The sequence below is a fragment of the Camelus dromedarius genome, chromosome 5, assembly GCF_036321535.1.
Source record: "Camelus dromedarius isolate mCamDro1 chromosome 5, mCamDro1.pat, whole genome shotgun sequence".
Classification (NCBI taxonomy): domain Eukaryota; kingdom Metazoa; phylum Chordata; class Mammalia; order Artiodactyla; family Camelidae; genus Camelus; species Camelus dromedarius.
The window spans coordinates 67,265,429-67,282,350 of NC_087440.1; the positions used below are offsets into that span (position 1 = coordinate 67,265,429).

The window sequence follows — 16,922 nt, forward strand, 5'->3', positions numbered from 1 at the left end:
TTTTATAACTGGCATAAATGTTTCCGTTTCATCAAAAACAACCTTGCTAGTTCATTAAGAGGAAAGGTAACAGCTGTTGACTTCACCTGATGGATAAGTAATAACTAGAAAGTTAGTTAAATTTTTTGTGGTTTGTTTTGCTACTAACTCAGAGGAAACTTATATTAGAACTTGTTAAGAAATTACTTTCACCTTATTAGTAATGGATAAGAAGTTTGGGGGTTTTAGTCATTTTTATAATTGGGCTGCATTACATGATATAATGATGCTGACAGAGTATGAAAGAGAAAACACATGAGGGCATAATTAGAGCCAAATATGCAATAATCTCGGTCCCTTCGAGATGGAGCCTGGATAGGACCCTTAGGAAATTTTTCTGAAAAAGACTCCTTGATGGTGCATAATATCGTCAATAAAATATAGTTCAAATATTGTCAATAAAGTAGCTTTGACAGAATAACAAAGAGAAACATACCTACTTTGGGCAAGTGTGAAATTGCCAAGCGTGAAGCATAGGCTGGTTGTTTTGTTTTCCGTTTCTTTGTACTCAGAGTCCTGTTCCCTTTTTGAATTCTGCATAGGCTCGTTGCTGTGATTGTTACTTTCTCTAATGTGATAAGGTGAGCTGGGCCTTTGGATTGATAGTTCGCAGTGCCTCAAGAGCGGTCCTGCTGTGGATTACACTGGGATTCCTTGTACTGAGACCCTTCCCTTGGACTTTATCCTTAAGACCAAGACTGTCAGCAGTAGGATCGTTTCTCTTGGCCCAGTACATGGAGAGGTTTGTATTTATTAAGTACTACTTATGTGCTAGGTATTTGCTGGGCACTCTGTACATGTTATTTCAGTTAAGCCTTTTTACAACTCCGGAGTGAAGTAATTAGTCTGTGCATTGCAGTCATGGAGTAGTCATCTGTCCAGGGACATACTAAAGGTAAGCCTGAAACTTGGCTTCCCGCCCAGGTCTGATGATGAAACCCATGCTTTTCCCACTCTCCTGTGATATCCTGTATCAGTGGCTTGGAGACCATTTCTTGCTACCTGTCTCCTAATCTGCCAGGATCTCTTTTGGTCTCCATGGGTAGACCAACATTGTTATTAAAAATATCTTTGCATTCATCCATTAGCCAACTAGCCATCCATCTATTCATCCATGCATCTGACAAATATTTATTAAGTACTTACTGTGTGCCAGGTGCTGTTTGAGAACCTGGAGCTCTGCTGGTTCCCCAGCCCTCTCTGCCTTCCTGAAGCTCATACTTAATTATCCAAAGACCCTTGAGACAGTGAGTGGGGTGACAGAGAGGGTCGGCACTTCTCAGCCCAGTGCCAGACTTGTAGGAGGCCCTTAACAAGTGTTAGTTTCTTTTGCCCCATCTCTTTTAACCTACCTTTTATTCCTCTGGCCAGCTGTTGTCCCGTTTGTTCATTAATGGTTGTGCTTTGAATTGTTGACTTGGGTCTGTGTGGGTTTTTTTTTTTTTTCCTCTCACTTCAAGATTAGTCTGTTAATGTTTAGAAACTGACATGTTCGAAGAAGAGTTTTGGCCTAAGGTGGTCAGCTGATTGTGACTATGAAGAAGGTGGTATAGGGCACGTGACCGTATTTGACAACACTGTGGTATAATGGAAATTTCAATTCAGTAACTGGAATGAATTTTTTAAAAAGTTCTGTTTCCAGAGGAAAAAGAGAAGCATGTGAAGTGATAGATGTGTTAATTAACTCAGTGGAAGGAATCCTTTCACAGTGTATACGTACATCAGATTATCACATTGTACACTTTAAATGTCTTACGATTTTATTTGACTCCATATTTCAAAGTTGGGGGAAAAAAGGTGGCATGATAAAAATGGTGTAATATTCTGCTAAAATGTCATCTTTTAGCTCTTGTATCAGGTATTAATCCTAATTACATTGTATATGTATATGTATATATTTGTGTTGTTTTGAGTAGTGTTAATAATTTACCATATGTTAAATTGTGTTTTTTAAAAGATTTACTGTATTTTAAAATGTGATGTAATGAGTTAATGCTAAAATTTATAAACTAGAGCATGAACCTTAGATTCTATTATGAAGTTCAGCGAGCAAATGTTTTTCATTGTGGAGAATCTTGAGTTAGTCCTATTTTCATAATGTTTCTTGTGTAGGTTATCTTACATCTTTTGATAAATACAAACTATTTCCTGACAGATTTTTCAAGGTAAAACTCAATTGACAAACTTCAAAACGTCCATTTAGAGCTGAGTCCGTTTCTTGGACTGGTTCCTGTGTGGCTAATGGATGATTTCAGACTGTGTTGAAGAGAAATATTAATAATGTCAAAGATCAGTTAAATGTAACCTTGGAAGAAATAACAATTTTGAGAAGAGTGCAGTGGTTCATCTTACGGTGTTGCAGTTTCTTCGTTGGACAGCAGCACCACCGTCCTCTCCAGTCCCTCAAGACGGAGATTTTAGCTGACTCGGGTTCCTTTTTTTCTGTTACCCCATCTGATTGTTTTCTACGTGTTGTCAGCTTTGTCTCTAATTCTCTCTTAAATTCATTCCTTTCTTGGGTCCCAGTCATTGCTCACCTAGAAAATTCTAACAATCTTGGTTCCGGCATTCCTGTACTCAGTGCCTTTCCTCTGGCAGGCTCTCTTCCACATCACTGTTGAAGTTTTTTGGGGAGAAATTAAAAAAAAAATACATATATGCTTGTGTGTTTGTGCACATTATACCTACACATTTGGTTCTGATTGTGACCATCCCTAATAAACCTTTGGTGGTTCCTCATTGCCAATAGGCTAATCCAAACACTGTGGCATGTTGTTTAAAACCTTTGTGGAGTGGTCCAGCCTTCCATCACCAACTCCTCGTCCTTCTCGTAGCCCTTCTAGTTGGTTCCAGGGGATGAACTACTTTCTTTGCAATTTGTCATTGGTGCTGCTTTCTTGGCATCACTTGCCAGATGTGGTATTCAAACTTTTCTTTTATCAAGGCAGCCGTTTAACTGTACCAGCCACTGTTCCATCTTGTTTGAACATCTCATGTGAGTAAACGATGAGGCAGTTCTGCTGTCTAAGTAGCAAAGTTGGTTTTCTGCTTTACAAGGTGTGAGAAATTCCCACATAGAATTTTTTTTTCTTGAAAGGCTTTTGGCCTAAGTGGAATTAAGTAACTAAAAGTTCATTGCAGCTCTTTACGCTAATTTGTTGAAGGCTATTGTTTTCCAGTTTAGGCACTATTTGAAAGTTCTGAACAATTTTTGTCCATAAAATTAAGTTTTCAAATTCATATTAGAATTGTAGCATTCTCTTTTCCTGTGACAAATACTCATTTGTTTGAAACTATGTCAGGTGATGGATGTTAACTAAATTTTTGGTAATCATTTCGTATAATACACATATATCAAATCATCATGTTGTACACCTTGAACTGTAACACAATTACGTGTCAGTTATATTTCAGTAGAATGCAGTTGGGGGGGAACCGCACACACACACTCATTCCACTGGCCTACCTCTCCCTGTAGAACAAATAAGATCACAAAGCTTCATAAAGTGTTACCACCACCAGAGGTTAAAAAAAAATAATTTATACTTCAGCTGCCTGATAGAATTACAAGTCTGCCAGGTTCCATCTGAATGCTCCTCTGTATTTGAAAGTAAATATTCCCTGCATAACAGTAACTCTGAATAGCATGCCGTGTGCTGGTTAACTGACCCAGTTAGGATGATGGGATTCGATGGCTGTCTCTGTAATCATGTGATGATTGATCCCACATGAGGTCCTGGATGCCAGAAATGATGTTGTGAAGTAGGCATCTAGTTTCCCCGGTTTTACAAAGGACAAAGCCAAAGCTGGAAGACAGACACTGAATTAACAGTAACGCCAGTTCCTCTCCTGTGGCTCTCAGGGAAAATTTCCATGCAACCATTAGCGCTTAAGTGTTTCTTTGTATGTTTGATATTTAAAATGTGTTTCCATGGTTTATGCTTTGTTTACTCAAACACCATGTGCACAGCTGCCTTTTCTGTCCTCGCTTGTTTCGTCCCCGGATTGCTTTTCCTCTGCCTCTTCTCTGCCCATGGGACACTTAACTCCCTGTTCTTCCTTCATCCCATTGAGTTCATCTTCTGACCTTATGTCCTTTTGTCATCTTTGAAGCTGTACCTGTCAACGCTCTGGTTTGCGTTATTGCTGTTTTTCCATATCCTTCCCTATAAATTAGGTTGTAAACTTTTTGAAAGGAAAGTCTATGCCATTGTGATCTTTGGAGCACTGAGCTTTTTGCCCAGAACCTTATGCCCAGTCGATGTCGAGGAGGTGTTTGAATTAAAGTAAATACTTGTAGTTAAGTATAGCAAATAATTACATCTCAATTAATATCTGATTGCATGGCTGGTGAGGGTACAGATGGATCTCAGTTTTAATCAAGGCTGTGGCAAGTATAAGACTCTTTTTTGAGAATAGGGAAACACAGCCTGACATGTTCTTTGTCGTTTGGGTCTGACCTCTCTGTGATGCTCATCACGTTCCATGATACGTGTTCAAGTCCTGCTCAGCTATGAACTTCCGCATTTCTAGTCTGTTTCATTATTAACCAAGTGTTTCTTAAATTCCAGTGGAGGGATGAGGAAGGCAGTTGATTATCTAGTTGCTTTATTCACCCCATCTGTTTCCTGAGTACGACAGCTGTTTCCACCTAGTGCCTTTGCCCATGGAGTCAGAAACACTGTGCAAATGTAGGTTCTGCTTCTTTCAGTGAGAGGGAAATGAAAAACTCACTTTCTAAAGATCTGCGTAGTTTTTTCAGGCCACAAGCTTTCCATTAATAGAGATCTTCTTGTCACCTTAGTACCCAAAGTGACTTTTCTGGTGTATTTGGCGCATTTTGTAAGGTGTCTTGAGCCTGTGCTTTCCTGTGGGGGATCAGGACTTTCTGTTCTGCAGGTGTGCCGTTTCAGAGGAAAACCTCTTTATTTTCATTTTAGAAATGGATTCAAGCTAGACATGCAGAGGACACACAGAACATCTCAGGTGACTTACAGCTATTCTGACATTATTACATAAAGAATTAAAAATTTTTTTGTTCTATCTGTAGTAGTGTTTCTGAATTCATGCTTGGCAAAGGAGCAGACTAGGGGATGTTTGGTATCTACATCAGCAGTGGCTGCCACAGGAGGTAAAACACAGGTTGGGTTAGAAGGATGTTGACATGGTGTATGGTTTTTTTTTTTTTTTATCAATATAAGTGTACTAAGAGGTTTGAGTGTTGTATTGACCTGCACATATTAAACATTAGTATTAGTTTTAATTAAAAAATATTTCAAGTGGACTGGAAAATACAGACACTTACATAATACTTTCCAACTTCACCAGATATTCAGTTTTGCTGTATTTGTTTTTGATCGTGAAACATTTTGGGGAAAGTTGAAGCTCTGCTTTTCCCCCTTCTGATCACATACTGTTTTCTTGGCATGCATTTTATTTGATGGCTTTGAAAACAAACACCCTTGTCAGATTACGCAGTGAGTAGTTGAGTGGTGGTTTCCTTTTGGGAAATGAAGTTTATGTACCTCCCATTTTCAGATTTTGGTTACAGTGCTTCTGAGAGGTTGCGTGAACATGGTGTAGGGTCATTGAACAAGATGAAAAGTGTATTTATTTTGAAAAGTGAATTTGGTTTCATGTGGCCTTCACATTCTGATCAGTTGTTTGGCTTAAACAACATTTCAGAGCCACGAAGTGTTTCTTCGTACTAACTGTTAATCTGCTGAAATACCTGGACAGTCACGGAAATTGACCTTTGTTCCTTGAAGACTTTGTACTGTGGTTTCCAAGGGTGTCTTCCTTGCGTCGAGTTGACTTTGGTTGGTTTTGTTATTTTTCCCCTCAGCATTTCTTCCAAGTTATGGAATTTTCTGACTACCTCTTTTATTTACTTTTCTCTTTTTTGGGGATAAATATAATGCAAAAATCAAAAGGCTATTTGTTTTTCCTTAGTGCTTCCAAGTTTCTGCATAATTTTAATTCTGTGGCATATATTGTCATGGTTGTTCACCTTTCATTTAACTCTGAGGGTCTGTTAAAACTTGTATCCTGTTTTATAATAAAATTTATTTTTGATAGTTTCCAGAGAACAGAGAGGAAAAATATCTGTACTAAAATGCAGTTTTTTTGATGTGTGCTTTTTATATATCATAATTAAGGAAAAATTAGAAAAACAGAAATTAAAAAGATACCCCAATGTTCGTATCACTCCTAAATGTCATAATCTTTTTTTGCCATGTAAATATTTATAAAATACGTATTTTAGTGTAGGTTATTGTTTATAATGTGCATTTTCATGTAATGTGAACAATAAACTAGTAATGTATAAATAATTTATACATACTGTATAGCACAGGGAACTATATATAACTTCTTCTAGTAACCTATAATGAAAAAGAATATGAAAAGGAATATTAAGTATGTACACGTACGACTGAAACATGCCATACACTAGAAATTGACACAACATTGTAAACTGACCATACTTCAATTTAAAAAACCCTAAATTATAATTATCCCATATCTGTAAGTTGGAGGTTGCATAATACGGTAGTAGGAACACAAGCTTTGTATCAAACAGACTTCGGTTTGGATTCTTGCTTGTCCTGTGACTCAGTTTGCTGTGTGACCTTGGCCAAGGGAGTTAATCTTGGGTAAGATTTAAAACCTCACTGATTCCTACTTGTACTCCTTTGTAAAATGAGAATAGAAACACCCATCTCCCTGGATTGTTAACGTCGTTACATGAGCCAGAGAATATAATGTGCCTGGTGTCCTGCAGGTGCTCAGACAGTAACTACTGTTGTTATTTATAAGGGCGATGACTTAATTGAAAGACGGGTTTAGACACTGGCTATTTAAATCAGTCTCAAGGAGGAAGGTTCTCGATGCCCTAGATTGTACTTGAACTTGCTGCTGTGAAAGTATTTGTGATTAATGAGGCCTGTGTGAATAGTTTGGTAACTGCTGCTGTCCCCTTCTCCCAGAGTTGGAATAGGTAGCCATCTTTAAAATACATAACATGTAAGGAGGCATTTTTGAGGGTGGGGGGAGGTAATTAGGGTTATTTATTTAGTTATTTTAATGGAGGTGCTGGAGATTGAACCCAGGACCTTAGGCACACTAAGCATGTGCTCTGCCACTGAGCTATACCCACCCACACAAGGAGGCACTTTCTGAGAGATCGTCACATGTGTAATGAGCAGCTACTGAATAGAATTGTGTGTGTGTATATATGCATATATGTTGACATGTGTGCCTCTATTTTAATGTTTTTCATGTGTACATTGTGGATAATCGGTCTCCACTCCTCTTAACCTGGATGTCTTTCTTAGCTTCAGAGAACCTTCCCATGTCCTTCTCTCCATTGTTTTCATATTTTCTTCTTGATTTTAATTTTTACAAGTACCAATGCACGTGGCTCCTCGCCTTTACTACGACTGGTAACGTGTACCTGCTGTCAGTTATTTATGTGTATGTATATAGAACTTGAAAAATGTTATCTGAAAGGAACCTTATCATATGGGTCTCATGTTCCCCATTCTCTCCTTTCTATGAATGTTGTATAGACTCTCCTCTGTGTCTGTTTGTTTGTTTATTTCCTGGCACTAACCTTCTATTTATTCATATTTTAATAACTGCAATAAAAGGAATGAAAGCTACTTTAATGAAAAAGGAACTCAGAAAAATATGGAACGCTTCACGAATTTGCGTGTCATCCTTGTGCAAGGGCCATGCTAATCTTCTCTGTATCGTTCCAATTTTAGTATTTGTGCTGCCGAAGCGAGCACCTCTGTGTCAGTTTATACTTCACTTTATATCATGGAAGCAATACCCTTTAATTAATTAATTAATCAATCATAATTCACATTAAAATTTTTATACCATTTTGAAAGGTTTCTTTCCCTTTACAGTTACTACAAAATATTGGCTATATTCCCCGTGTTGTATACTCTATCCTTGAGCCTATCTTAACCCAATAGTTTGTACCTCCCACTCCCCGAATCCAGTATTCCCTCTACCCCCTTCCCTCTCCCCACTGGTAACCACTAGTTTGTTCTCTGTGTCTGTGAGTCTGCTTTTTTTTGTTATATTCACTAGTTTATAGTATTTTTTAGATTCTACATATAAGTGATACCATACAGGATTTGTCTTTCTGTGTCTAACTTAACTTAGGCAGCATAATGCCCTCCAAGTCCATCCGTGCTGCTGCAAATGGCAGAATTTCATTCTTTTTTATGGCTGAGTAGTAGTCTGTTTTGTGTGAATATATATGATATATATATATATCTCACAGCTTCTTTATCCAGTCATCTGCTGATGGATACTTAGGTTGCTTCCATATATTGACAATTGTAAATAATGCTGCTATGAACGTTAGGATGTATGTATCTCTCAAATTAGTGGGTTTATTTTTTGTTTTTTGTTTTGGATATATACCCAGGACTGGAATTGCTGGGTCATCTGGTAGTTCTATTTTTAGTTTTTCAAGAAACTGCTGTTCTATTTTCCACAGTGGCTGCACCAATTTGTATTCCCACCAGCAGTGTACAAGGGTTCCCTTTTCTTCACATCCTCGCCAACACTGATTATTTGTGTTATTTTTGATGATAGCCATTCTGACAGGTGTGAGGCGATATCTCATCATGGTTTTGATTTGCATTTCCCTGATGATTAGCAGTATTGAGCATCTTTTCATATGCCTGTTGGCCATCTGCATTTCCTTTTTGGGAAAATGTCTATTCAGTTCTTCTGCCCGTTTTTAAAAATTTCCTTAAAATCAGTTGTTTGTTTTTTGTTTTTTGATGTTGAATTGGGAAGAGGTACCCTTTTAAATTAGTTTCTGAGTAATTTTATTGTGAGGTCATAGGAGATGAATGGATAAAGAAGATGTGATATATATTTACAACAAAATATTACTCAGCCATAAGAAAGAATGAAATAATGCCATTTGTAGCAACTTGGATGGACTGAGAGATAATCAAGTAAGTCAGACAGAGAAAGAAAAATATCATATGATATCACTTATATGTGGAATCTTAAAAAATGATACAAATTTTATTTATAAACCACAAATAGACTCAAAGACATAGAAAACAAACTATGGTTACCATAGGGGAAAGTGGGGGATGGAGGGATAAACTAGGAGTTTGGGATTAGCAGATACACATTACTGTTTATAAAATAGATAAACAACAAGGACCTACTGTATAGCTCAGAGAACTATATTTATTATCTTGTAATAAAATAAACAGTCTTATGGTTACCAGGGAAAAGTGGGTGAGAAGGAATAAATTTGGGAATTTGAGATTTGCGCATGACAGTCACTATATATAAAAATAGATAAAAGATTTCTTCTGTATAGCACAGGAAACTATATTCAGTATCTTGTAATAACCTTTAATGGAAAAGAATATGAAAACTAATGTGTGTGTGTGTACACACATGACTGGGACATTATGCTGTACACCAGAAATTGACATTGTAACTGACTATATGTCAATTAAAAAAGAAAAGAATTACAGGGAAAGGAAGAAAAAGAAGTAGTTTATACAACTTGGAATCAAAGAACCATTGGTACTTTTCCGGGAAGAACATTTTTCTGTGTCTTCACAAGCTGTCAAATCCATTAACGTTAAGAAATGCAAGTTCTGTGGTCCTTTGATAAGTGGGTTGTTGCAATAACAGCAAATTAGATTTGTTCGGGAGGATTTATTTTTCCAATAGCCATATCGATTTTTACCCAGAATTCATTATGTGAGAGTTTACAATGAAACTGTTTAATGTGTTTCAAGGTTTTTCCTTCTTTGACGTTGAAGTAATACGTTTTCTTATTTATTTTTTAGATTTTAAATTTCCTTTAAAGCTGGGCTAGTGTCCCTTAATTCTCAAGGATAATTACTGCTCGTCTTGCGATCGCATAAGCTTAATACAGTAGGATGAAAGAAACAAGTGCCTATGGATTAATTTATTCAGTTTGTCATCCTCATGGAGAAATCCCTTTGGATAACGTCTTGTCTTTCTAATGCCAGATGCTGATTTCAGCAGCATCTGATTGCTTTTCATAAAGAAAGTAACTAAAAAGCTTTGAAAAAAAAAAAAAAAAAGCCTTGGCCCTGCAGGGTTCTGCTAAATGTCTTCCCTCTTTATCTATTGAGTTTTTTTTTTTTTTTTTTTGGTGTGTATGCTTTTCATGTGCTTATTGCGTTTACAGGATGATTTTATGTTTCTCAGCCTTTACATATTGTAGACAGTTTTGGGCTACAACGTGAAGCCTGCATCAGTTTTGAATTATCTTTGTACCATCTTGCGCATGTCCTTTTGTTTCTTTTGTTCTGTAGCATTTTCTTTGGTCTGTGGCCTAAGTCTAGATTTTTCCTCTTTAGAAAGAAAACTTTGATGGAGAGGGAAGATAGAACTTAGTGAATTTGGCGGAGGGGGATCAGGAAGACGCGAGGCTTATAATTATTTCTGATTCAATTTATACCGAACCCCCTGGAAATCCACAGTGGATGAACTTACTCCGTTTTAAAGACAGACTTAGAAAGTGTGAACTAAGATCGCAGAATCATTAGTGCTGATCACGAGGCTTTTCCAGGTGGGATGAGATGTTATTGATGACTTCTGTAGACGCTGGAGGTATTTCTACCAGAAATGCAATTAGAATGCAGTTATTTCTGACTTTTTGAGATGATAAACACAGTATCTTTTTGCTTTTCTTTTCGTTTGCTTTCTCTTAATGGAGAGCCGTCTTTCAGGGTTTTAGCAGTTTTACAGCATCCACCAGGTGGTAGAGTGGTGTCTGGGCTTCCCAGGATGTCCTGGTCCCTCCTTTGGAGTACTATTGCTGTCCTGTTATACAGATTCTTTAAAAGGGCCCGGCATTGTAAAGCACTTATTTCATGGTTCGTGCTGTGCACGAAGTGATATGTGGTCGCACCATGTTTAAGGTGTGGTTGGAATTTTCGTGAATGGATTGCTGGGTCTTCTCTCCCTTGCCCCCTGATTTCTAAACAAAACCAGACAACAGTTAGTAGTATTTTACCAGGCCCCCTGAGGGGAGGTGAAATGACTGAGTTGAATCAGAATGTGTAGCCTGTGGGATGTGATTGAAACTGTCCGTAAAGGGCTGGTCATACTGCTCTTGCAGTTCAGGTCTCAAGTATGGCCTCGATTTGACCCTCTGCCCCCTGCCCCTGCCTTCAGGAAGATGTTTACCCCGCTGATTCTGGGCCCAGACTCACCCGTACTCTGCACACCATTGTGGAAATGGTTCAGAGGCACAGAAGGAGTCTTACCGTCAGAATGGTAACTCCGCTTCTCCTGCCCGTTTCTTTCCTTTGTTTGAAGAATAGTGTGGAAGAGGATTCTAGTCAGACCTGGGTCTGCATCTGAGCTCTTGCTGAGTAGTTGTGTGGCCACAGGGAACATGCTTCACCTTTTAGGCCTCAAATCTCAAATGTAAAATTGAGACTTTGCCGATGACCTCCTTGTGCTTTGGTGAAGCACAACCACGTGACTGCTGTCCTGAATTTAATGTTCAGCGCCCCCCCCTGCTTTTTAAAATGAGTATCTCTGTAAACAATACAGTAATCCCCCTTTATCTAAGGTTTCTCTTTTTGTGGTCCAAAAATAGTAAATAGAAAATTCCTGAAATAAAGTTTATAAGTTTTAAATTGTGAGCTGTTTTGAGTAATGTGATGAAATCTGGCACCGTCCTGCCCTGGATGTGAACCATCTCTTTGTCCACATCGCTGCCTGTTAGTCACCTTGCAGCCAGTTCAGTTTTTCTGGTTGGTATTGACTGTTGTGGTATCACCGTGCTTGTGGTCAGTGACTCTTATTTTGCTTAATAATGGCCTCAAATCACAAGAGTTGTGATGCTGGCAATTCAGATGTGCCAAAGAGAAGCCGTGTAGAGTGCTTCCTTTAGGGAAAAGGTCAAAGTTCTTGACTTAATAAGGAAAGAAAAAAATTATATGCTAAGGCTGCTAGGGGCTACAGTGAGGCTGAATCTTCCATCCATGAAATTATAAAGAAGGAAGAAGAAATTCATGCTAGTTTGGCTGTTGCATCTCAAGCTGCAAAAGTTATGGCCATGGTGCATGATAAGTGCTTAGTTAAAATGGAAAAGGCATTAAGTTTGTACAGTAAGGTATTTTGAGAGTGACTGCATTCCCATAACTTATCTTACAATGTGTTGTTATAATTGTTCTATTTTATAGTTAACTATTGTTGCTCATTGCTTACTGTGCCTAATTTATGAATGAAACTTCATCATAGGTATGTATAGGAAAAAACATGGTAGGTACAGGCATACCCCGTCTTGTTGTGCCTGGCTTTATCGTGCTTTGCAGTATTGCATTTTTCACAAGGTGTGCGCAACCCCACATCAGGCATTTGCTCACTTCACATCTCTGTGTCACATTTTAATAATTCTCAAAATATTTCAAGCTCTCCACCAGCAAAAAGATTACGACTCCTTGAAGGCTCCAATGATAGCATCTTTTAGCAATAAAGTATTTTCAAATTAAAGTATGTACTTTTTTTTTAGACATAATGCTATCGCACACTTAATAGACTACAGGATAGTGAAAACATGACTTTTATATGCACTGGGGAACCAAAAAATGTGTGTGACTTGTTTATTGGGATGTTTGCTTTTTGCAGTGGTCTGGACTGAACTTGCAACATGTTTGAGGTCTGCCTGTATAGGGCTTGATACTATCTGTGGTTTCAGGCACCCATGGGGGTCTTGTATCCCTTAAGGATAAGAAGGGACCACTGTGTGTTTGTAGCTTTGCCTGTCTGGGCTCTGTGAAAGTGGTGTCCTGTAGTGTCCAGTCTCTCGTAAGAGGGCTTCATCACCGCCAGGCCATGGAGAACCACCGGCTCCCTGCTTGGCCTGTCTGATGGACGTGGATGTGGGTTGCAGCTTTTTCTTTGGTGTTCGGCTGGAGTAGAGTGGTTTCTATCTAAAACATTTTTGTCTTTCTAGGCTTCCCGCCTTACTGGTCCTCTAGAGCAGGCTTTTTGTGATACTGGGTCAGAGGCAGGGGCAGCATTATGTGACATGGGGGCATGAATCCAGTAAGGACGTAAATAGAGGTTAATGGGAACCAGATTCCCCACTCTTACAGGAATGGAAAGGTGAAACTAGAACGAATCTTGTAGTGTGTGATTGGAATTCAGGGTATTTGCCTGAACTGATGGTCTTCAGTATACATGGATGGACACCGGAAGAAAGAAGTAAGTGTGCACATATATGTGTGTGCTTCTGTTCACTTAGATGACCTAGGAACAGCGATAATCTGTTTGCAATATGCATACCCTGATCTTGGTTTCTAAATATCTTTTTTTCCCCACTAAAATGGTTGGAATTACCAGACTAAAATAATCACTCTTAGGCAGCTATCATAGAATAATTAACTTGGCCAAGAATTATCAGTGGACTTCAAGTGTTGGGTGAAAGTTGGTTGGGAAATAGGAAATCTATATAGTCTGAAAGTATCACCTCACAAAATACTTTTTCAATACAGAGGGGAAGAGAGTCACTTTACAGGGGGGAAGTCTGGCAGATGGCACCCAGTCAAGTGATGGAAGTTCACATTACCCGTCAGGGAGAGACACTGAAACCGCACACCACCTGATAGGATAACCACAGGAGGAGGGGCCTCTTCCGTCGTATCCTTGCTGAACGGTCGTAACTTGACTCTAATCATCAGGAAGTATCAGACAAACCCAGAGTGAGGAACAGTCTACAGAACTGGCCTGAAATCTTCAAAGTTGTCAAGGTCATGAAAGTCAGGGACAGTCTGAGGAATTCTAGGTTGAAACAGACTAATGAGGTATGAAAACTCAGTGCAGTGTGACATCCTGGATTGGATCTTTTTACTGAAGTGGACGCTATTGGGACCATTGGAGAAAGTCACACCTGGTCTGTGGATTAGATGACTGTACTGTACCAATGTTAATTTCTGGGTGTGGATGGTCGTAATTCTTGCAGTTTTGGAGGAGAATGCCCTGGTTTTAGAAATATACTCACTGGACTCTGTAGGGGTGATAGGCCATCAGATTGGCTCCTTACTCTCAGTCAGTTCAGGGAAATAAAGTTATTTGTTCTAGTCTTGCAACTGTTTTGGATGGGCTGGCCTGAGATTTTTAAACAAAACAAAAGAGACTCCTGTGAATTGATTTTTTTCCAAAATTGTTAGTTTATCAGACAAATCATTTGTGAGGTTTAAGGGGTTTGCTTTCCTGGGCTGTCTTGTCTGGAAACTGCCCTTCCCATGCATCTTCCTGTTACATCTTTTTTTTGGTGGTGGGGGAGGTAATTAGGTTTATTTATTTAATGGAGGTGCTGGGGATTGAACCCAGGACCCTGTGCATGATAAGCATGCGCTCTACCCCTGAGCTATACCCTCCCCCCTTGATTTGTCTTCTGGTATGCCAGTTTTAAAATATTTACCATCATATTATTATATCCTTTTCCCTGCCCATTATTTATTTCTCTCCACTTATGTTTTGCTTTTGTGACAGCCTCCTTTCGAGGGAAGTATGATTTACAGAAATAGGGCACTTTACCGTGTTACCATTCAGTGATAATACTGGATTTAATTTTAACTGACTTCGTGTGTGCTATTCTTTTCTCCTCAATTCTCTGGTGAGCTGTTTAAGCTTCCTGTCTTTTTCTCCCCTCACTGTACTCTGCTTTAGCGCTGAGCATGTTTCAATAGGCTTTTAGTAACAAGTGTTGGGCTGGTCGATTGCTGTCTCAGAATTTAGGGTTTTCAGGAAGTAGGCACAGGGAAAGGGGAATCTGATAGACAGAATGGTGAATTCCATGCTGCCCTCATCTGTGATGTACTCATCTCACGTTTGTGTGTGTGACTGGTTAGCCCCCAAAGGTGTAGAATGGAGCCTATTAGGACCAAGCTGGCCCTAATGTAGAAATTTGTGTCTTTTGGGATTGGGGGTGGTGTGCTGTGCTGTGGGGAAGGGATTGATTGTCAGAGGAGCCTTCTGTCTCTGAAAACATTACACGTAAGTGGTCTATTTGGTAGAATTTGCTTTAGTACAAAAGAAAAATCATAGGTTAAGGCCTTGAATTGTCCCTTGGCACTTTTCTGTCTTTGGGGGAACTAAAATCCATCACAGGGCTTGTTTTCCTTACTTAGGTTGGAGGACAGACTTCTCTGTAGCAGTTACACTAATTTTCCTATTTCTCAGAATGATCAAGGGAGAAACGCTTTTAAAACCCACAGTGGTAGTTACATTGCACTTAGAACACTCCCACACGTACAGGCTCTTTTTCAGCTTTTGTTTTTTTTTGTGTGTGTGTTTTTTTTTCCCTTGCTGCTTTTACAGTGTAGGTGGCCTTCTCTGGATTGCTTTTGACAGGAAATTGAGCAAGCTTTCTTTTTTGGAATGGAATATATTTTACTGCTGAGAGAGAAAAAAGAATTGTTTATGTTTTGAAATTTAATTATGAATTTTTATTTGAAAGCCGATTTAAATCTAGAAAAACGAAGGTAGGGCTTGCATTTCATATTGTGTGCTAATATTTCTGAACGTTCCTATTCATTTTTGGGTTTTCCTTTCTTCTTTTGGAGAAACAAAGGGGGGTCTCCCAAATTACTTGGCTTCCTGAAGCCAGAGCCATTGATGGATATTAAGAATTTTATCTTTGTCATTATTTGTCTGCTTTTGTCAGAGGCTGCCTTCCGCAATTGTCTTTTCTGTAGCGGAGATGTGATGAGCTCTACACTGAGTTCACAGGCATCTTGAATCTAGAATGTATGGTAGCCCTGCCTTTGGAAAAACATGTCATTCAGCAAAGCATCCTAACCATCTGGCTTGTGCAAAGGTCCCCAGGCCTGGTGGGGAGCTCCAGATTGGAATCCTGCCTCTGCCACAGATTCTTCCTGGACTCCTAAACCCACTGGTGCTTTGAAATAGAAACACCTTCTGCCCACCCACTATCCAGGTGCTTGCTGCCTGGGGTGACTGGGGGTCAGTTTGCTATGTGTAGTTCCTTTATAGCACTGGGGATTCAGAGGAGGAAACCAGACTATAATTAGAACATAAGCCCATATGCCATGTCATGGAAATGTTGTCCAGTGGAATGGAGTGATTCTGTGGAGTCTAAGTGTGTTTACAAATCATATCCTTTCACTTGGGTTTAAAATTTGCATGTTTGTTCATGTACCTAGGTACATTACTAGTGCAAATCAGCTGGTATGTTTTGTTTATGTAATTAGCTGATGATAGTTTATACATTAAGATTAACAAAACGAAGTGTATATTTGGAGTCTTACAGGCTTCTTTATCCATTCTGTGGGTACAATTTGTAGACCAGTCATGTAAAGACTGCAAGTTTTATCATCTGGAGTATCTGGTGCTCAGAATATCTTTTATAGGTTTCTTTCCCCACAGTTTTTGTCTGCTGTTTCTACTGTTTGATTATGATAGGGTAGGAAAGACCTGTCGCGGGGTCTTCTGAAGCTCTGTTCTGCTATGTTGTGTAAGATCACGGTGCAGGACATGGTAAGCCCTCAATGAGTCTCGTTTCAAATGTAGTTAATGTAAGTTTTGAAATATCTTTGTATTTGGCTGAATGAAAGACGTGAGTCCTAATGTCCAAGGTGACAGGATGGGATGAAGGGCTTTCCCTCTTGTCTCACCAGGAAGTGGGAATATTTGTAAGTGAAACTAGGTTCTGATTCTTGTTACTCTTCTTAGCTTCCACTTTTTATGTTTGGGAACAGGGTTTGGGAATTACCCCAGTTTGAAATAGGGTTTCACCTCAGCAAACATTAAAAAATTGGTTTCTTGGCAGGAGTAGGGATGGGGATATAGCTCAGTGGTAGAGCTCGTGCTTAGCA

General features: G+C 39.0%; 1 protein-coding gene and 1 non-coding gene across 8 annotated transcripts in view; one reads left to right on the forward strand and one right to left on the reverse strand.

The window, feature by feature from the left end:
- Nucleotides 1–16,922, forward strand: part of SIPA1L1 (signal induced proliferation associated 1 like 1) — a 338,644-nt gene that overhangs the window by 55,102 nt on the left and 266,620 nt on the right. The window lies entirely within an intron of this gene.
- Nucleotides 7,723–7,829, reverse strand: LOC116153775 (U6 spliceosomal RNA). Its single transcript, XR_004137653.1, has one exon. It is a non-coding gene; the product is annotated as a U6 spliceosomal RNA (small nuclear RNA).